Below are 22,424 nucleotides of genomic sequence, written 5' to 3'. Positions count from 1 at the left end.
AGCCATAGTTCAAGTTAAACAAGTTCTCTATGGAAGTACACTTCTTCGTAAGGTCGGACGTATTCACAGATTGTTGTTCGTCCCAATGACAGTTGAGCCTGTTGTGCGAATTTGCCACTGTTGTATTTTCACAAAATGAATTATGATGGTTGGGGGTGCAAGGATTATCCAACTCTTCCTTCGACCTTGTGTAGAAGAATTCAGTAATGGTTTCGTTGGTACTCTAGCATGACTTGCTGATGACTTCCTCTGCTTCCCAACCTCAGCTTCCACGGGTTCCTCCAAACGTGGTAATTCTTGTGCACGACTAAGACTCGGTATACAGGAATCGGGTGTGTTTCTTGTATTAAATCTCTGTCGATCGCTGATTCTCTGAATCATCGGAGCGATACCGTTCAAGTACGTCGTACGACGTGCTTGACGAAATTTCCCTTCGTCGTAAGAATGGTCCAGCATAGTTACAGCTGTGAAGTCCGTTGGCCTATAATCGCCTGCGAGGTAATAAACTGCTCGCTGGACTTTCTCCTCTCTGGAACCTGTTGTTTTTAAATTAAGGTAGTCGAGAGATTTTGACAGTGTCGTCTCGTCCTGAGTTGAGATTAACGCCCTCAGAGCATCCGACCGAGTTCTGTAGGCTGTCAGATGTGTTTTACTATCGGACGATTTTATTTCGATTCAATTTTTATCACTTTAAATCATCTGAATCACGAAAAAAAAATTTTCTCTGCGTTTGTGTAAGATAATTTAAATAAATTTTCACTGCCTGGCTAAATAAACAAAAATACTCTAAGGTACGTGTCCTCAAATTATTCAATTATTGAGTAATCAGCTGTGCTGATCAGATATGATAATATGATCTTGTTAGAAAAACAACAAAGATTATTTTTAAATAATCATTGCAACTATAATTTCCGATTTACTCAGCCATGCGGTTATCCATACTAACACGACCGAATTCCGAAAAAGTACTTTCCAAATTAAAATCTGTTTATTTAAGCCTTATATCCGAACGGATGTGTACACAAAAAAAATTGGCAACAACGCAAAAACTAAATTTTCAATGATTCGATGAATAGCTAGTCTGTTGATAGCAAGAAGCTTCCGATTTTGCTGACTATTGTTTACCGCTAGATCGCATTAGATAGAGCTATATCGGACTATTCTGTTATTGTATACGACTGTCTATCAAATTCGCCGCTTCACACGATTGTGTTGATAATATTTACAATTGGAATACTCTAATCTATTCTCTTCGTTACAATGATAACACCTAATTCACTAAGTATTTAAGATCCGTGTTTACCGCAACCTCGGATGTTAACGAACAACTCAATAAAATTATCACAACAGTACTTGAATCTCGAATTTATATACAACATTTATTCAGACGCAAAAATGTTCGATCGCTTGTATTTCGACAAAGAAATTATTTTCGCTGCCGACTAGCTATTTATGTCCTACAGAAAATCGTCCAAAAATTGCATATCATCACGAATATTCGTAAAAGCAAAAGAAAACTAGTAAGCAGCTTAGGAGACGTACTAAGCTCAGTTGAGACTACAACTACGCTTACTTAGCTATGCGTGATTTATTATAGTACTAGCTATACGTTCGATCGAACGTTTAATTCGACGGCTAAAACGAAAATAACACTCACAGCACAACCGAAAATAGAAATTTCATTACTGTATAAGTGTGAATTTTCGTGGCATTAGACATAAAATTTATGTGTAACAATCATCTCGAAAATACAAGCTTTAACGATCAAATCTTTGAGCGTATGTAATCGCAAAAATCATGCGCAGATAATTTTAAGTTGCTAAACACTAAATTTAAACATTTACGATCTCAAATTACGGACGGTCGTGTGCGATCCTCAATTAACCGTATACGCTCAAAAAAAAGCACAGTTCAATTATGATGAAAACGGACATATACATCAAGTTTTCTGCGGTCCGTCTCATTCGCACACATACCACTACGATTCACGAGTCTTATATAGTTGCTTGCCGCGTGCGGATGTAAACAATACCGCGCGATCGGCCGTCTTCGCTCTATACATAAGTATACCGCTCGGCCGTTTGGCTTTTCGCTGCTCTGCGTGATAAACTCACGTGAGTATTTGAATTTTCGCCGCACGGATTTATTTTACAATTCGTAATTTGTATAATTCGCGTACTTTTTACTTCAATTGCCACCGTAGTTGGGCGCCATTTATGGCGGTAGCTCGGCCGTCATTATTATTTTAAGTTGTTTGTTGTTTATGCTACTATTCACCGTTTCCGTCGGCTGTGCAGAAGGCACTAGATTCTACCGACTATAATCTAACGAAGAAAGAATCTAACGAAGAATCCTCAAACGAAGAATACCTGCCAGCTAGTACAAGAAAAGCTTCAGAAACCTTTAACCAAGAAGAGTTAAGTGATCTTATTCGAAATTTAGGATTACCTAAAGATGGAGGAGAATATCTAGCGTCAGTTCTTAAAACGAAAAATCTGTTAGCAAAAGGAACAACGGCCTCTTTTTATCGAGATAGAGAAAAAAAATTTAGGAATTTTTTTACGAACGATGAAGAGAATTCGTTGGTATATTGTATAGATGTTAAAGGTTTAGTCGATGCAATAAAACCGAATACGTATAAAGACGAGGAATGGAGACTTTTTATTGATTCGTCAAAACGAAGTCTGAAAGCTGTTCTGCTTCATAACGGAAACAGGTTTGCATCTATTCCCATAGCTCACTCGACTAAGCTGAAAGAGACTTATGAAAATTTAGAAATTGTATTGGAAAAAATAAAGTACTTGGAACATCAATGGAAAATTTGTGGTGATCTTAAAATTGCAACCATGATCTTAGGACAACAATCAGGTTTTACTAAAAATCCCTGCTTCTTGTGTTTATGGGATAGTAGAGACAGGGTAAATCACTACGTTAAGAAAGTATGGCCAACTAGAACACATTTTGAACCAGGATCGAGGAACATTATACGTACACCATCGATTGACCCATCAAACTATCTGCTACCACCACTTCATATCAAACTTGGCCTCATGAAGCAGTTCATCAAAGCTCTGGATAAAGATGGCGATTGTTTCCAGTATTTGAGAGAAAAGTTTCCCGCAATAAGTGAAGCTAAATTAAAAGAAGGTATTTTTGATGGTCCTCAAATTAGTACTCTATTTGAAGACGAAACATTTATCACAAAAATAAATGCCACAGAAAAAGCTGCATGGCAAAGTTTTAAAACTGTTCGTGAGAACTTTTTAGGAAATAAAAAGAGTGAGAACTATCAGGAACTAGTTGAACAAATGTTGGAGAATTTCAAAAATTTGGGTTGCTTGATGAGTTATAAAATGCATTTCTTACATTCCCATCTTGATTACTTCCCTCTTAATCTAGGAGATGTCAGTGAAGAACAGGGAGAACGATTTCATCAAGATATAAGTGTAATGGAGAATCGATACCAAGGAAGATGGAATGTCAACATGATGGCAGATTTTTGCTGGACACTGAAGAGAGACATTAAAACAAATAACAAAAAGAGAAAAAGAAACCCATTGCATAGGTCATTTGAAGTAAAAAGAGTTCGTTACAAGAGAAAAAAGGAGTAAAGAAAGACATCGAGAGTTACTAAGCTAGTGGAAAAAAAGCAAAATAAGAAAAAAATATAAACGAAAGCAACTTTTCTCTGTACACAAGGAAGATATTATGTGATTAAATAAGATTTTTTACAATTTTTCGGTATCTTTTTCCATTTTTGGAAAGTTTTGATATGACATTTTAATCGGTTTAAACTGTTTCTTCTCAGTTTGACCTTGAACTGACCTTGATCCTGACGTGATGGGGCCAAACTGATTCCGGATTTGGATTCAGCGACCAAAAAAACATGAATATATAGCATTTTAATTTTTTTAACCGTTACTTCTTAATTTAACCTCCAACTGACCTTGACCCTGACGTGATGGGGCCTAACTGACCTTATATTCAAATTCAGCAACCCGAAAAACATAAAGATAGATAGGTCTGATTTCTCGCGCAGACAACTTTTTTTATTTTGTGTGCCGGTGTAATTAGCGTTGAAGTTGTTTTAATATTTATATACAACAAATGCAACCATCATGCCTTAAGGAGGTATTACCGGTATAGGTAGCTATTCAAAACAAAGTCCACTTTTATTTTCTCAAATATATGTGGGATATACTTAATAATAAAGGTTACATAAGTCAGGGTACGACAAATAATGATATGAAATTCACATTAAACGATTTTATTTCTCAGAATTATGAATAAAAAGTTTCACAGTAACTGATTTCACTATTTTTTTTGAGGTTAAGTGTACATTTCTTAACTTTATTTGTTTATTGCTACGCTCACAGGTTCCAAACCATTTTTACAAGCACTCAAATTATTCGATAGTTATTCAACTAATGTTCTTTCTCAGGCTCCAAAGTTTCACTATACTTAAACTCAGTATTTGTTATAGTAAAATCTACTTATATGCCGAATTTTATCATTTTCTGAACCTACAATCTGTTACGGGTAGGACCTACTTTAAAAATCATTTGATTTGGCAACTTTTACAAAAATGTCTGAATTCTGCAATTTTAATATATGGCTTAACTTAGGGGTATGACAAACTCATACAAAAATGTTCCCTGTTGGAAAAAGTTGATTAGACGATTTTTGAACAATTTTTCCACAGGTTGGTGTGGAATAATGCAATAGTCCATAATAAATAAATATAAAAAAATATACATGCACACACACACACACATGTGTGTATATATATATATATATATATATATATATATATATATATATATATATATATATATATAATACTCGTTTTGGTTTTGAGTGGGAATGAGCTCCTCCACGCCCTTACCCCCACCTCATTATACATATAAGAGCATAATCATCAACATGGTTATTATAAAAACCATAACATCTAAATGTGGAGCTATAATTATCTAGAATACCTGACAATTATTATATTGGCATCTCCCCTAAGAATAACGGAAGACCGTAGCATGACGAGAAAAATCACTTGATTTTTCACATGATTCATCCCAAGATTCGCCTGATTTCTTACTGGAAAAATAACGCCAAATCGTCACGTGACAAATCATATGACAAATCGCGCGATTTCTTTCTCCCAGATATGCATATTTCAATGAAGTATGACAATGTATGGTCAGGTGAGATTTTGGCACGAGATCTCACGTGAGATATAGCAATAGGACAAATAGACATTTCTAGCGCATTTTTGTCAAAAGCTTTCGAAATAAGAGGACATATTCTCTCCAGCAGAATAATGAAACTCATGCATCGCCAGCATAATATAATAAAACTAGATATTATAAAAAATAATTATTTACAATAAAGGCTGTAAACTGACATACAATGTTTTTTTAATAAATTAAAATAACGTTTCTTTCTAATGATGTCTACAAAAATTCGAATGGTGTCTACAAAAAGTTAGATTGATTTGTCACATGAGTCACAAGATTTGTCATGAGGGAATTGTTGCAGTCTGTCACGTGATGTGTTGCTGAGTTTGGAGATATGTTACGTAACGAGTTGCCGATTTTTGTAACACGTTACACCTCGTGATTTATCACGTAATATGTAACAACAAAAAGTTAATGAAGTTTTATAAGTATTTTTTGCCAGTCGAATTTTGCTATGCGCACATTTGCTGTGCCATTTCCCTTAGAAAATTACAAACTTTCTGTTGTAAATCCGTACCCACTGGTTTAAAAGGTCTGAAAATTGACAGAAAACTTTGTTTTTAGTGATTATAAACACGTACAAACATAAAAACGACCGGAGCATAAAAAAATAGTAAAATGATACGTATTTTTGTTACAAATCTGCATGTAGACTTAAGCTGTTGTGATCGTGTGAATCTTGTGCAAATCATATATGGTACAGTTCTATGCAGAATTGATGTATATAATCTTCTAAATTTTTCACGACAAAAATTTTCAAATTGGAGGTTTTATTCGGATGATACTATCGTTTTTATAGGTCAGAAAGGATAGTTTTCAATTGAGATGCTGAAAAAAGTTAGTTTATGTATTCAAATAGTAAGTTACTTAGAGCATGGCGCTATAGTCAGGCTAAAAAAAGAAGCTAATGCAGATAAAATCTAACAGAATGGGGCTCAAAAACAAGCTAAGACCGGGTTAGTGAATGGTATTGCGCTCGGGAGTCGATATAAAATATTAATTGTAAATATTATTTAGTTTTTTTCAAGGCATCAATTAAAATCAAATGAAATCAGAAGCTATCGTTCAATGGCTTTATTAATATATTTTGATGCAGCTATTGGTGTTTACAAACAAAAATATTTTTTATTTGAAAGAGGTGCATACACTCTCTCCTGACAATTAAGTTCTAAAAGTGTGAGCTCTCTTATTTCCAAATTATTGGATACAAAATAAACTCCTATGTGATTAATTTAAATAAAATAGGACTTGTCCAGTTTTTTACTCCGATTCTGTCAAATTTTATCTGGATCTATGTATTCCTAACTCTTTGCAATCTATCCGGATTTCCTTTGAACGTATTTTGCGTTAAATCAAGCATTGGCGTCATGATATCTAAAGCCAAACTAACTCTAACGGCATTTCATGTAATCAGGGTTGCCCCATCTCGTTTCTTCTTGTCCGTGAGCTGTCTCTTACGACTCACTGTTAAATTCTGACACTACTTTAAATCACTTAGAGCTCATTGGTATCATTCATGTGTTTACAGGAAAGACAACCTTTGGCAGACATAAGCAATCAACCAAAAGCTAAATCGCTAACCAAATCTTCTCTGATAACACCCATGTATCCGTCGTTAGAACCTTTGCGACCACTAACACCGTCCTCATCGCCACTTCGCACAAGCATGCGGGTCGGTCCCAAAGGTCGAGCCGCAACATGCGATTTCGATGGCGAAGCTAATGTGGGATCGCAATTAAGTTTGCAATCGTCGCCTCGTCGAAGTCCATCTAAAGCACACCCGCCATTGGTGCTTCACTGCCGATCGAAATCGCATTCCCCATCGGTACCTCAATGGAGCCATTTGCCATCAACGCCTCGTCTGAGCCCATCGCCAAAACAAAGTCTCTCTCTATCACATTCTAGGAGTTCGCGGTGACGGTCACGCTTTAACAGTTCGCGCTCTCAGCATACTCCGAATTCTCCATGCTCTCAAAATTCACCGTCGCGTTCGCGCCCTCAACATGCACCATCACCTATGCGCTCTCAACATGCACCGTCGCGTTCGCGCTCTCAGCGTTCACGGTCCCGCGCACATTCGCGTTTTAGACGTTAGCGGTCACGTTCGCGTTCTAGGCATTCGCGGTCACGGTCACGCGCTTTTTTTATTTTCTAACGATTCATTACTCCTTATTGTTCAAAAGAATATAATTTTTGAATGGCACATAAGTAACATGAAATATTGTCACAGATTCAACGACCTACTGGATTATTCTCAAATTTTGGAAACCGAGATTGTATAAGATGTACGCAAAGCGAAACCTTTTGAATGCTCCAGGTATGCAAGTGAATGTTTTAGATGCTTGTATGAAATAGTCTTGTGGAAATAGTTTTTGACAAAAAATTGATATGTTTGATATTAATTTTAGATGAAGCAGAAGCACATCGGCGTTATAAAATATTTGATGAAGGAAAGGTATTGATCCCGTGTTTGTTAGTTATTCATAACATTTGTGATATGTCAGAGTAAATAAAACATTACAAAATTTTTTTGCAGCGCATTTATTTGTGACAAGGTATTACTTCACGAGTAGATGCCTGGAGAACGCTGTGAACTACAAAACCATTAAGCACTTTTGCTGCGGGGGCAGCTCAGCTGATATGGAAAAAAGAGTTGCCGTATTTTTCTTTGGACCTCAAAAAAGTAAAGAAAATTGTTCCCGGAGAGAAGTCCATTCAGCTTATCTGTCCAAATAAGTTGGAATTATTTTTTGGTGAGATATATACGTACAAAGTAGTTAATATACATGTATATATTGACTACTTTATTATATATATATATATATATATATATATATATATAATATTATATCATATATTTATCAATTTAACAGGTTTCTGCGCAGATTATATGTATAATACAAGATCGTATAAAAATTATCCCATTGATAAAAGGCAGTATTTGATGAATGCATGTACGACGGCTTTGACTCAAAAAGTTAAATATGAAAGTTTTGAAATAGAGGTTCAGAGTAGGCGTACTTAAAGCCTAGTTAAAGTTCAAAACTAGTTTGGCGATGATCATTGAGATAATCCAAGATTACAGAATAATATATGTTGTTAATAACAATGAGTTTATAATAAATATAATTAATATATAAATAAATCGATATAAGTTCGTTAAGAGTATTGTGTATTTTCACGTAAAAATGTTTGTGATAATATTTCAATTGATTAATAAATGTAACCTATATATTTAAATATAAATTTGTTGTAATTGATTCTTAATTGATCGGCCGCATATTAAAATGAGACCCAATTAAGTTTAATCCAATAGTGCTACTCACAATCAGTATTAATAGTTATAACTTATACTACACCGTAATACAATTAATTTCTTATACTTATACTCTGCAATTAACGTTCAGACTGTAGTATATGATAAATTAACAGAAATTATCGATTAATGGCTTTTCTTCTAATAGCTAGATTGATTAATTAGAATCGTCTAAAACTAATATAAAATTTTCCAAAATTTTTTTGGATACAGTTTTGGACTGTCAAAATATTTTTCGTACCCGTCATTTTATAATAATTACACTTAATGTTGTATTAATATAAGGGTAAAGTACACTGTTAATATTAGCTGAAAAGTTGATTCTATACGAGCGGGAGGTTTGCCCGAGCGAAGCGAGGGTGACAATCTCACAAGTGCAGAATCAACTATTCGCACGTATATCGAATGTTTTTTTATAAAGGAATCAGAAAGTGCAATTTAACGCACGTGGAACGAGCACAAAAATGCATTTCACGCACTATGTTTTGAAAAAATCTTATAATTTTAAAAACTTCTAAAGATTCTTAATTTTCTATTTTTTAATTCTTATCTTTCCAATTTCATTAAATAAATAAATAAATATTCTATATTTGTATTATTACCTTTATTAATTACATAAAATATTCTTATTTTTTTATGTAGGTGCACAATGGATGGAAAAAATGTATTTTTTTTATATCACTGATCTTTACAACAGCAGCAGCTCTTATTGGGTACGACTGTGGTAGAAGAGCAAATAACGTTTCAACAATATCATTACGTGAAGTTGCTCCTTGTGAAATTGTGGATAGTAATCCTGAAATAACGAATGTTGAAATGCAGTTGCTTCAGCGATTGGAATGAACCTGTACAAGTAACAGCATGCAGAATTCGAGTTGATCGGCACATATTTGTATGCAGAATGTTTTCACATCAGTATGACGTTACAATGGGAGAACAAACATTTTTTATTTCTATATCGCGAGATATGTGTTACGATATTCATAGATTTGGTTCTTTTGAATATGAAAAAAGGCAGATTCACGATATAAGACTTAATAGTACGACTAGAGTAATTATGACAGTAGCAGGTTCTCTAAGTGAAGGTGGAAAATGCTCTGGTACAACTTTTAAAACTGATCATCATGATTACGAAGATGTAGTGGTAACAGCCAAATTGGAGATAGATGTTTTTGACTACATGACCTCTGCGAACCGAGATAAGGATGAATTGATTTTACAATCAGGCACACGTTGCAGTTATAAAGATACAAAATGTACCGATGCAGACGGTAAAACAGGAGAAGTAAATCTTTGTGGCTACCAACTTTTTAGCACAGATCATCCGAAATTATTTATTACGAAATATCCGAGACGAACAGGAATAGCAGCAGAAAAATCTCTAGACGTTCACGATATCCTTATAACGGCGTATTTTAACACAAAGATTGCCTTTTTGGCTCATCATATGAAAATGCAATTCTCAAATATGTACAATGACATGCTCTTAAATCGATGTAGGCTGCAAAGACAGGTTATACAAAATTCATTAATGCATATGTATACGAAACCCGATATAGCTAGACTTACGATAATGCAAAAACCTGGATACATGGCTGTACCTGTTGGAGAGGTTGCTCATCTTGTTGTATGTGACGAAATTATTTGTAAAGTGAGACAAGTTGAGGAATGTTTTCAAGAAATACCAGTGACTTGCCGAAATGAATCATATGTTTTAAAACCATTTTCTAGAATAATGACGAAAACAGGGAGAACCTGCAATAATATTCTTCCTGCTTTGTATTTAATCGAAGAATCATGGCTGAAATTTTCTCCAGGACCAAATGAAGGAAGAATACCTCACATTTTAGAACCACAAACAACACCAACTTGATATTATCAAGACATAAAAGGTCTGATTGATGGAGGAATTTATACAGCTGATGATTTGGATCGTTTGCATAAACGCTCAACTTTTCCAGCTGAAAGACATGCTTATATTAAAAAAGTCGCAAGAAGATTATCGGATAAAAGCGCATATTCATCTTCTATAGATTTTGGAAACTTTTTTGGAAGTTGATCAAAAAAGTTTGAAAAAAATGGTTCAAAACGCATTTAAGAATGTCTGGAATGGATTTACAGAGTTCGGCATTGTCAGTGCAGAAATAATGAGCATTATTACAATATTTAGCATTCTAAAATTAGCTTTCAACACATTCATTCGTGGTTATACGCTTCACTCTATTTATGGATGGTGTGTACATTTATTGGGAGCACTATTTGGATCAGTTACTCATCTTGTAGTAACTTTGTCTAACAAAAGAGACGAAAATGAAAAGAAGAAAACAGAATATGACGAAGAATCACTAAAGAATTCATTATTTGAAGATATCAAAGAAGAAACAGAAAATGTAGAACAAGTTAATCAAGCACCATGCGCACCACTAGCTTTGGAATCGCCAACACAACAAGGAAATATTTCAAATAATTTTTTAAGTAATTCACCTAGATCTGATGAACTGGAAAGAAGATTATTTCAATATTTCAATAAAATACAAAATTAGCTTGATAATTTCTACCACTGAATGTAACTATTTGATTTAGTTCTAAGATTTTATTTACATTCGATTTATTTACTGTTAGAATGCAACGATGTAGCAGATTTGAAAAAAAAGAAACAATTAGATACTTATTATAATTATAATATTAATAATGAGCAATAAAAACGATGTAGTAATACTTCTCAATCATATTGTATATAGATTTTTAGTCCAATTATAAAATAACATTTTTTTTGTTAAGTCATACTAGTTAGAAGTTACTCTACCGAGCTGTTTCTATCTATATATTACGTTTATCATTTTTATGTTGTTAGCTGGAGAATTGTTTAATTATAAAGTTTAAATTGAAAGAAAATGTTAATATAATGTTAGAATTCAACGATTCTCCAGCTAAATTCATACAAATCTTATGTAATATGTATGTAGGTAGAGCACCGCCATTTATTTTAAAATCCCAATACAAAATATCAAATACCCAGTGCAAAATCTAATTTTTCCAGTCTGTGCATTTATTGTTGATTTTTTTAACACTTATTCCCCACCTACACTTCTGCCAATTTTTTTCTAGCACATTGGCGGCTTGAAGAAGCCGTATGCAAAAAGGCAGAAGTTTACCTTGTGACGTAAGTACAAATATATTTTTTGCCACTTCCGGTACTCCTGCCGCCATCTTGTCCCCAACATCCGCTTCTGCCAATTTTTTTATTTATTAAGAACGTCATTACCTACATTCCTACAAATTTTCAAGCTTGTACCTTATGACGTAAGTTGGACTTTTGGATTGGCATGTTCGAAAATACACCCACGCATAAGTCCCCCATGTACACTTCTGCCTATGCAGCTATGTCTACTTCAATATGTAAGGTACTGATATCGGTGGAGAACAACCTTATACCTTATGACGACGATTTTAACTGGCTGGCTCTTGGACTACATAGCCCTTCCACAAGACTATTTCATACAAGCATTATCCTTTCGGCATTAGCTCTCATCTTGTCAGAACAAGAATCGAGCTCCTCAAGGTAGCATTGGCTGTATATTTGCAAGTCAGCCGCATAGATTAGATGGGACACATCTGAATCCAGGAAAAAACCAATGTCGTTGATGTACAACGCGAACAGCAGGGGAACTAGAACCGATCCCTGCGGGACACCGGTGTTCAGGGGCCGGAAGGTGGAGAGCTCGTCGTTGTCACCAATAACGGCCTGCTTTCTTCCCGTAAGGTATGATGCAAGCCAGCGGATGACCTGCTTTGAGAAGCCGAAAGAGGATAGCTTTCTCAGGAGCCTGACGTGACACACCGTATCAAACGCCTTGCTGAAATCAAATAGAAACAGAAGCGTCACTTTCTTTTTGTTTATGCCAAGCCTGACATCATCAGTCAGCTTAATTAAGCCAGACTGTGTGCTGTGACCGGTACGGAAGCCTGTTTGTAGGTTGTCAATGAGTAGTCTTGATTCAAGATATTCCGAGACTTGCCTGTGCACCAGCCACTCCAGCGCCTTTGATAAAAAACAGAGGAGAGAAATTGTACGGTAGTCAGCCAGGGCTGTTGGGGAACTGACCTTGTTCAGTGCTCGCACCAGCGACATCTTCCAGGCAGAGGGGAAGCGTGACTCGCTCAAGGACAGGTTGAAAATCCGACATAGTAAAGGAGCGAGTACGGACAGTGCCTTTGAAATTACAAACTGTGGGATGCCATCGTTGCCTCTGGCCTGGGTGTGGAAGTGCGACACAGCAGCCAAAACGTCCGATTCTGTAATAACCTTGAAGTTGAAATGCTCAGGGAAGTCTAGACTCTCGAGGGTACGCAGAAAAATCTCAACTGCAAGAGCCAGTGGATCATTGGAGATGGAACTAAAGTGTTTGTTGAGGTCATCTGTAGAGAAGCGAGAAGGTGATGGTGCTTTAGAGGTGGTGATTCTAAGGTTCTCAAGTTCTCTCCAGATCTTAGCGACATCAGTTAGGGTTGACAGGCGTGAATAATAATAATTCAGCCTGGCCTCCTCAACCTGTCTGTGAGTATCGTCCCTTGCTACTCTATAAAAATATCGATCACAAGGTAGACGAGTTCTGCGAAACCTTCTGTAAAGTCTGTCCCGTTCAGTCAAGAGGTCACGAAGAGCCGTGGTAAACCACGGGTGACGTTTATGTCTTGGAGTAACAGTCCGTAATGTGGCGCAATGATTTATGGCGTTCGTTAAGTTAGCGTTAAGAAGGGTGATGCATTCGTCGAGTGATGACGTAGCGAGAGATGACCAGTCACATGTGCCAAGGAAGTCCCTTAACTTCTCAGCACAGTTCCCTTTTAGTTTCCGTAAGAGTATGTAGCAGATACGTGGCGTGGGATCTGTACGTCGAAAGTGGCAGTGATTAGGTCATGTCCGTTGATGAAAGAAGTATCAGTCTTGTAGTGTAATAGCAGGCGATCCTGCTCATCAATTAAGCAGAGGTCAAGCCAGGCGTCGGAGTCGGGAGATGGGTGAAACTCCCTTCGCGGAGACCTCACAGAAAAGGTACTCCGGTTTGCCTGGCTTGCCCGACCAAGCTCCATCAGAGGATGATAATACGTTTGCAGTCAGTGAGTGATGGATATAGAGGACCACACCTCCCCCATTCCTATTTCTGTCACGTCTGTAGAGCGTATAGTTTTCCAGTGAAGGGATAGAAGTTACCTTCTCGTCAAGCCAGGTTTCCTTCACAGCTATCACGTGAAAGAGGGGACGAGTGGACAAGAAGAGCCTGACCATCTCAATGTGACCTGTAAGAGACTTCGCATTGAAATGGCAGACTCTTAGACCCACAGACAGAGTTACCTTAGGAGTGATTGAAGATGTGGTGGACGATTCAGATGATGGTGATCTACGTGGAATGAGGGGTGTGTACTTCAGTTGGCTGTGATCGAGCCTAAAAAATTCTTCAGATCTTCATCCGACGCAATCTTCACAGCACGATCCTCCTTCTTTAGCTTGATGTATATTCGATCATCCCTCACAAACGTGGTGCAGCGGTGCTCTCTTGCAGCTTCCCTTACAGTTTTGCGGAGCCGAACCGGACATCAGACGGCAACCATTCGTTGACGTTGATGAACGAATCCGGAAGCGGTTGTGCAACGCGGGCCTTATGCAGCAATTCGCTAGACAGCTGCGTAGTATGTAGCTTCCGAATCTTGATTTTAGCAGAGATGAGCGAGTGCATGAGCGTCCTGGATAGTGAGACTGAGAGCGTCAACCTGACTGCTCCAGGGCTTGCATCAGAAGCCTCCGCAGTGTCATTGCGGGCTACTCTCACCCTTCCCAGGGGTCGCACAGAGATAATGTCTCTCTCTGTTAGCTCAGCGTCCAAGGGCCGAAGAGCTGCACAGGCAAGGTGCCTTAAGGATGTCGTCTCCGAAGGTCAGGCCGGTTATGACCAATTCTGCAGAGAGCTTTGCCTGGGACGACACAACGCCATCCAATTGCGCCTGGATTCTCGTGTTGGCTTCACGGAGCTGCTGGATGATCTCAGTGTACAGCGCCGGAGCATTCGATGGAGACGAAGAAGAGCCAACGCCACTCGCCAGCAGTTGTTCAAGCTTAGCTTTAATTTCCTCCTGCTCAGCCCTCAAAGCAGCCACATCCCCTTCCACCACCGTTACACGGTTAATCAGCGCCGGTATCTCCTTCAGCGGCTCCAAGGACTTCTCAATGGCTGTCATTCTCTTCTCCAGAAAACTCTTGCTCTCAGAAAGCTGGTTCTTCATTGCGTTCTGCTGCTTCTCTATGTTGTCAAGTTTATTTCGCTTGTCCAGTATTTTGTTGAGCATGGGATCTTCTTTACGTGATGGACTAGAAGAGCGCGATGGTGGTGCAGATGGTGGTGCAGAAACCGGTTTCCTGTAGCGTGTCTGTTGTTGTGGCAGAGGGCTGTTGCTTCGTGAAGATGGAGAAGGGGTAGGGGTGCTGCGTAGAGTTTTATTAGCAGCTACCAAGCAGTTCTTGCAGACTTGTATAGTCTTGCCACCTTCCTTAATTGCCTGAATAGACGTACACTTAGGATGGTAGTACCAGCCACATTTGTCGCATTTGCGCGGATTACGCATAGCAATGACATCAGTGCAAGTCTTGCACGATGTAGGCACCAACAGTTGTTTGTCATCTCCCTCAGGTTTCAATATAGTGTTTAAAACAAGTGACGCAATCGACGTTATCCACGGGAGATAATTCGGCTCAGTCGACAAGTGGTGCAGGAAATAAGGTGAAGAGAGCCGTGGTGTGCAGTGGCCAAAGTAGTCTCAGTATAAGAGCCTTCAGGACGCTCTTTTGGGTGCGTATTTGCGTACGCCGTGTCGGGGCCACCTGGCGGTGGAGCTGCTGTACTATACTGCAGTTCGCTGGCTCGGAGAGTGCTGCCCTCTGGTGTCAGAAAAATAAAATTCCGGCTTAGCAATGACAACGACTGGCAACGTTGTGACGAATAGAGAGAGATAGAGATATAGCTATAGCTATAGCTACTCTCGTAGTCTATAAACACCGAACTGCACGATTTCACTCCACTCACAACACTGTACTGATTAAAAATACTGAGCTTGTGCCTTGCAGGTACGATGCGGATGACTGAGTCGGAGATTGGGGGAGCACAACGATAGTAGAACACGTCTCTGGATGATTGAGGTTATGTAGCACAACTTTTTGCGGAAATCCTTCCCGGCTCTTAAAAATTGCAAAAAGATTGCAGTTTTCTGGCTGACGCTTAGGAGCCTTTGGGAGAAGACTCTTCCGCTGTAAAAGGTTACTCGAGAGAGTGAAGAGAATATTAATAACTAGTATTATTGCACAGAGCGAAATAGAGTGCGTACTTAGCTTACCACCAGCGCCAGAGTGAGAGAGAGAGAGAGAGAGAGAGAGAGAGAGAAAGTTTGAGTTTGAGTGTTTTTATTTCACCTTGGGGTATAACCCTATCTGGTGTGTAGATGTACACTTTACAAGTAAAGAAATTTCATAAGTACAAAAGAGTCGCAGTAAAAAATACGTAGTAATACAATATAATAGCAGTAGAAATTACATAATAGAGTAGAATGAAGTATACGTAGTATAATGGCTAGTTTGGTTTACGTAGTATAATGGCTTATTTCTTGTTCTGCTTGTTGAATTAATAAACTGATCTTTAAAGTTAGTATAATGATAGCGTAGACTTTTGTATGCGAATAATTGCTGTAGGTTATGTAGATTAGCTCTTTGGAAGGTATTTTTATTTATAATTTTCAGGATTCTTTTTTGGACCGTTCGTAACAGTTGCAAGTTATTTTGGTACGCACCACCCCACGCAATTATTCCATAGTTCATCAGACTATGGAAAAATGCGTAGTAAATTATTCTTGGAGTAGATGTATCTATGAATTTGGAAATTTTACTGAAAATAAAAATGAGGTATCTAGTCTTATTTATGAGATATTGAATATGTTTATCCCATCTCATATTAGAATCAAATATTAGGCCTAGGTATTTCGTTTCATTTAATTTCTTTAGTATTTCGTAATTAATTTTAAATTCAATTTTCTTTGGCACGCTATCGCAATAGTTTCCAAAAGTGATATATACTGTTCTTTGAATATTTAATGTTAGTTTATTAAGCCTGAGCCATGTTGAGATATCTTCAAGGTGTTCATTTTTACTTTAACTTCAGACGAGGTTTTTCCTTTAGCTATCACTGCCGTGTCGTCTGCATAGGATATTATAGAGTTTTCTGGCATATTCATTAGTAAGTCATTTACGTAAAGTATGAAAAGCAATGGGCTAAGTATTGTCCCTTGTGGGACACCAGTATTTACGTTTTCGAAGTCACTTGTATGTGATCCTATTTTTACTTTTTGTTTCCTATTATTTAAGTAACTCTTAAGAAGTTGATGACCCCTACCTCTCATACCGTATATGTAAAGCTTGTCTAATAGTATTTTATGATTTACAGTGTCAAATGCCTTTGCCAGGTCTAGGAATGTAATAGCTATCGGTGTACTCTGATCTAGGTTTTCGTATATTGTTTTAGAGATCATGTTTAAAGCATGTTTGGTTCCCACGTTTTTCATAAATCCATATTGATTTTTACTTAATATCTTACTTTGACTTACGAAGTCTATAATCTCCTTTGTATAACTTTTTCAAAGATTTTAGCAATATTTGATATTAGTGATATCGGTCTATAGTTACCGATTTCATTTTTTCCCCAGCTTTGTATGCTGGTATTACTTCAGCCGCCTTCAGCATATCTGGCCAAATTACCATTTCAATACATTGATTTATAACGTGGGCTAGGGGGTCTGCAATAATAGCAGCAATAGTTTTAATTATCCTTGCACTTATTTCATCTATACCTCCGCTTTTTAGTTTCATGTTCTCTATAATTTTTATAATTTCTGATTCGTTGGTTGGTTTAATGTAGATTGTTTTTGGATTGCTTTTAGGTAATTCTAGTTTTCTATTACTTGGTGTAATTATTTTATTACTCAATGTTTCGCCAAGTTCGCAATAATATTCGTTCATTTTATTTGTAATTTCTATTCTATTTGTGATTATTGTATTGTCTTCAGTTTTTAGTTGACTAATAGTAGTCTTAGTTTTATTTTTATTTTTGCCTATTTTGCTATTAATGCAGGCCCAGTTTTCTGGGATCATCACTATTTTTCTCGATTGTTTTCTTTTCATGATCAATTTTCGCTGCCTTTATAATTTTATCTAGAGTTTTAACGACTCGGGAAGACGTTGGTCTCGCTCATGAGGCCCGAAGGGAAGGGATAGCTTGGGCACTTTAGCGGATGAGTGGCGCGCGTGCTTTTTGAGAATTCCGAAGATTATCGAGCGCGCGCGGCCGATCGTTTTATTGCTTTAAGTGCAATAGGCGACAGACCGTTCGGCTGCCGAAAATCCGGGGACTGCCTCGTCTGGGGGATTAGGGAACGCGCGCGCGGCGGATCGCTTTATTGCGGTGATAAAGCGAGGGACCGCTTGGCGAAAACTCGAGAGCGTTGTAAACGCTCTCTGCCAGGCCCCGCAGATGCGGGAAACATGCACCCCACAAAGTATAGGAGAAGATTATTATTACTACTTCTATCCTTATTAAAAGTCTCGACATCCCTGTAAATCCGCTCTTGTTCATTTAGACTATTTTGTATTTCTTCAATCATATTTATTTGTGCTTCTATTATTGTAAATCTTCAGCTGCTTTGTTTGCTGGATAATTCTGCTGACTAGTGCCTTGGAGTTGCGTAGCTCTTTGGAATTTTCCAACGTTCTTTCCTGGTGCTACTGACCTCTGGTATAGTAGCCTGTTAGTTTGTATTGTGTGTATTTGTTTAATTGCACTTGTTTCATCCCAAGCCGGTAATACAGGTGCGATTGGGTAATCGATAGAGTTAATATATTTTTTTATCTTCTTTTTAAGTATAGAACACTTCAGTCTGTCTGTTGGTAGATGATCTGTTGGTAGACTTGTTTTGAATTTATTATTTTTAAATACACAGTTTATACACTCAATTTTATTGTTATTGCATACACTCACATTTTGTTTATCAGAGCACTTTATACATGCAGGATCATTCCTACACTTTGATGCACTATGTCCGTATCTTCCACAGTTGTAGCAAGGGGTAATGTTTATCAGATCATAGGCTTTACAGCACTGATGACCTACAAAAACCTTATCGTTGTTTTCACATATTGACTTGTATATATCTGGTGAGCATTCCATTAGTATTGTGCTGGTTTTGTTCCTTTTATTGGTGTACATGAGCTGTTAAAGTTTTTAAAGTTGCATGTATTAATATCACTTTCAATATCCATTTCATGCATGTTTGTAGCGTTGTCTATACCAACAATTTTTATTTTTGGATTACCTTGTTGTTCTACCTTGACTTGACAATTTTTAAGTTTACTTGTTAACACGTTCTCGAGTGTTTCTAGACTTTTTGAATTCATACAGCTGACTTCTATTTCGCTTTCATTCTTTTTACGTATATACTTAGTTTACACGTTCTTCTCTGTAACTAGACACTTCGAGAGCAGTTCTATTGTGTTTGTCTAATTGGAGTCATTGGCCTTAATCATTATACTTGGGACTCGCTTTGGTTTCAGCTTTATATCTCTTATAACCTCTGCATATGATTTTATATTTGTCTGTGACTCTGTGCTTTTTTTTGCATTTCAATTATTTCTTTCTGAAGCTGATTTTTGTCCTGCAGTTCTGCTACTAGTTGTTTCAATAGGGTGTTTTATGACACAAGATTCTCCATTTTATTTCCCTCGTCCATAATTGTTGTATTATGTTTTTCAGCTGTTTTATTGTGTAATTATTTTAGTAGTTATTCCCTGATTTCTTCTGATGTTTTCATTTTTATAAGCGCAATGGTTTTGTTTGCCACATCACTTATCATATGTTGTTCGGTATTAGTGGTTAAGTCTCCTAGGACATGATCTTGGCATATAATAAAATGTTCACCAACGTACACGGGATTTTTAGTCTTCTCGAAATCACTTTTATGATATGCATTCTCACAAATTATACAAATCACTGTTTTCACTATTTTACTTGGATGACACTTGTAAAAACTGCGATCCGGCTTATCCGGAGATGTTTTCACAATTGGCGCTATATCGACAGTATTATATGTTGTTATTTAAACAAAAATAACATGATTAAATTTCATTTATATACAAAGTTTTATATACTGCTCCGAGCAAAACACGACCGCTCGCTCCGAGCGCTGCTGACTTATTAATTCAGATACAATAAATTCAGGTATGTTTCCCTCTGAGTGCGCGAGTATCTTGACTTTGAAGTAGTCACGCGCGTAAAAACACACTCCTCCTCCGCCTTCTTGGCCTTCTCGATCGACTCTGAAAAAGTTGTAGCCGTCCGGTGCTAGGTGATCGTCTGGTTCAACCGGTGAAAGAAAAGTCTCGGTGACGGCAAGGATGTCGTAGCGTGAATCCACGCATCGCTCTTCGATTGTCGAGAAGTGAGAGGCTAGCCGATTTACGTTGATGTGCCCGATGAAAAGGGCCTCGCGTCTCTCCATCCTGGTCTGCCGGGACGCTGAGCGTCATTCCTGATTTTCTCGTAAAGGAAGAGCAGCAAGATCATCTTAACAAAGAAGGGGAGACTCCCTGTCTCTTGTCTCTCACATGCAGATGATTAAGTTTCGAGCTACAGGTGGTGCGTAGCCGAGTTCTCTCGTAGCTTGGCGGGCTCTTTTCAGCAAGAGCTAGACTGGCTTTGGGTACAACATATTCAGATAAATTTTCCTTTTGCCCCCAGCGCCGAAAAGAGCTTGAGAGGTTAGTTTATCCAGTCCAGGTGCCTTCGCCCTTACGGAGTCTCTGATGTCCCTTGAGGTGAATTTCGTGACGATTGCGCGGGTGTCCTCGGCGTCCTGCGCCGCAGCCGACGTACTGGCGCTCTCTGCCCGTCCTCTGAAGGACCAGTCGCGATATCTAAGTATAAATTTCGTAATACCCGGGAGGTCGATCGCAGAAAACTCGCGATCAGCTATGTCTCGGTCTAAGAGACCAGGAGAGAGAGAGAGAGAGAGAGAGAGAGAGAGAGAGAGAAAGAGAGAGAGAGAGAGAGAGAGAGAGAGAGAGAGAGAGAGAGATAACCATTTATTTAACGCCTTGGTCTGCAAGACCGTATAGCGTGAAGCAGAGATATTACAAAAAGTAGATAATATTTTACATATATTAGCAGAGAAATTGTCGAAAAATTAAACTCTAGATATATCCATGGACTGGTACAGTATAGAATATGCGATATACACAAGACTTATAGACTAATAGAACTATTTTTTAAATTATGAAATAACGCATACATACTTAATTAAAAATCTAAACTAGAATTAACTTAACGTAATACTGCTCGCGAGTATGTAGATGTTATAAAAACCGACTTTTGAAAATATCCAAGCCGTATGTTAACCAGCAAAGAATCCCAAAAATGTATACCTTGGATAGTAAAAAAGCCTCTGTACATTTCGGTAGAGGCAAACGGGATCAAAAAAGCGGATGATTCGCATCCAGCTGAGCGACGCACCTGATGGGTTACCTTCGAAAAAAATTCAGCTAAATAGCTCGGTCTGTTGCGCGTAAAGATTTTGTACAGCATTATACCGAGGAAATAATTTTGCTTTTGCGCTAGAGATAACCAATTTTATTTTGCAGAGTAGGGGATAAGCGCTGAGTCTTGTCTGAGGTTAAAGATAAATTGTACGGTCATATTGTACAAACGTTGCAGCCTAATAAGTAGTCAGGGAGATTGTGGTAAACCACGCATGCGTAGTCAAAATACGGCATTGAAAGAGAATTGACTAATTTAATTGGGTTTTCAACTTCGACGATAGGCAATAGCCTTTAAAGCGCAGGTGGTACAATATATGATGTGCTCTAGCACATACTTGGGAAATGTGGCCGTTCCACGTGAAGGTCTTCGAAAACATCACTCCTAGGTTTTTTACAACATCGACGAGTGGGATGAGAATATTATTGACTAGAATTGGAGGAATCGTATCCTGATTAATCCACAGGTAGCGCTGGATAGTACCCACAAGTATAACTTTTGTCTTTGCCACGTTGAGTAGCAAGCCGTTATCTCTCGACCAAGACACAACAGCAGCTGCGTCCTCGTTGAGCTTAGCTACTGTTCTCTCAAAATCAGTGGGGTGACATTGGATATATTTGTAGGTCCTTTGCAAAAAGCATGCAGGACGCCTTGCAGTGCTAAAGCAATGATAATATTTCATTCATAAATATGCGAGATTTTTCAATAGTTTGCCTTTTTTATTTAATTAATAATAATTGAAGTGACAAGTAGATCGTGGTTTTGGAATACGTCTCTATTTTATAAGTTCATTTAATAATCAGAATTAATAATTAATTGCAAACTTTGAATAGATAAAGAAATTCAATCTGTAATAATATAGTATTGAGTAATGAATTTTGGGTTCATAAGGTACTGAGCGGTCTTAGCAGGATAGGGTGAAACAACATAGAACATATATTTATGTTATAATATATTCGTGGCATGAAGCCATTAATCACTTTATTTTGATTCTCACACAACGAGTAGAACAATATAGATGCGAAGTAACACAACTCGCTATGTTAAGATAAACAATATATTCGATGTAACGACTGTAGAAATAATTATAGTAGTAAATCTTTACTTTACTACTAAATAATGAAAAAGGTATCAAGCTGCAACTTTATTGAAAAAAAGGAAATGGCCTTTAGAAACACAGTGAAAACTAATTTGAATGGTATGACCACGTGGTTAAATTTATGCAATGAATTTGAGTGTATAAGCAGATCAAAG

The 22,424-nt window shown here is 37.6% G+C and overlaps 1 protein-coding gene and 1 long non-coding RNA gene across 4 annotated transcripts in view; one reads left to right on the top strand and one right to left on the bottom strand.

Moving 5' to 3' along the window:
- The window catches only part of LOC100679775 (multiple coagulation factor deficiency protein 2 homolog), a 230,935-nt gene that overhangs the window by 133,985 nt on the left and 74,526 nt on the right, over positions 1–22,424 (bottom strand). The gene's annotated exons all lie outside the window — the stretch shown is intronic.
- LOC116417101 lies at positions 6,491–7,971 on the top strand. The gene is made up of 3 exons (XR_004227372.2): positions 6,491–7,548; positions 7,640–7,686; positions 7,768–7,971. It is a non-coding gene; the product is annotated as an uncharacterized LOC116417101 (long non-coding RNA).

Source organism: Nasonia vitripennis, assembly GCF_009193385.2.
Source record: "Nasonia vitripennis strain AsymCx chromosome 4 unlocalized genomic scaffold, Nvit_psr_1.1 chr4_random0005, whole genome shotgun sequence".
NCBI lineage: Eukaryota > Metazoa > Arthropoda > Insecta > Hymenoptera > Pteromalidae > Nasonia > Nasonia vitripennis.
The sequence above is the reverse complement of the archived record's forward strand: the minus strand, read 5'-3'. Positions and strand labels throughout refer to the sequence as shown.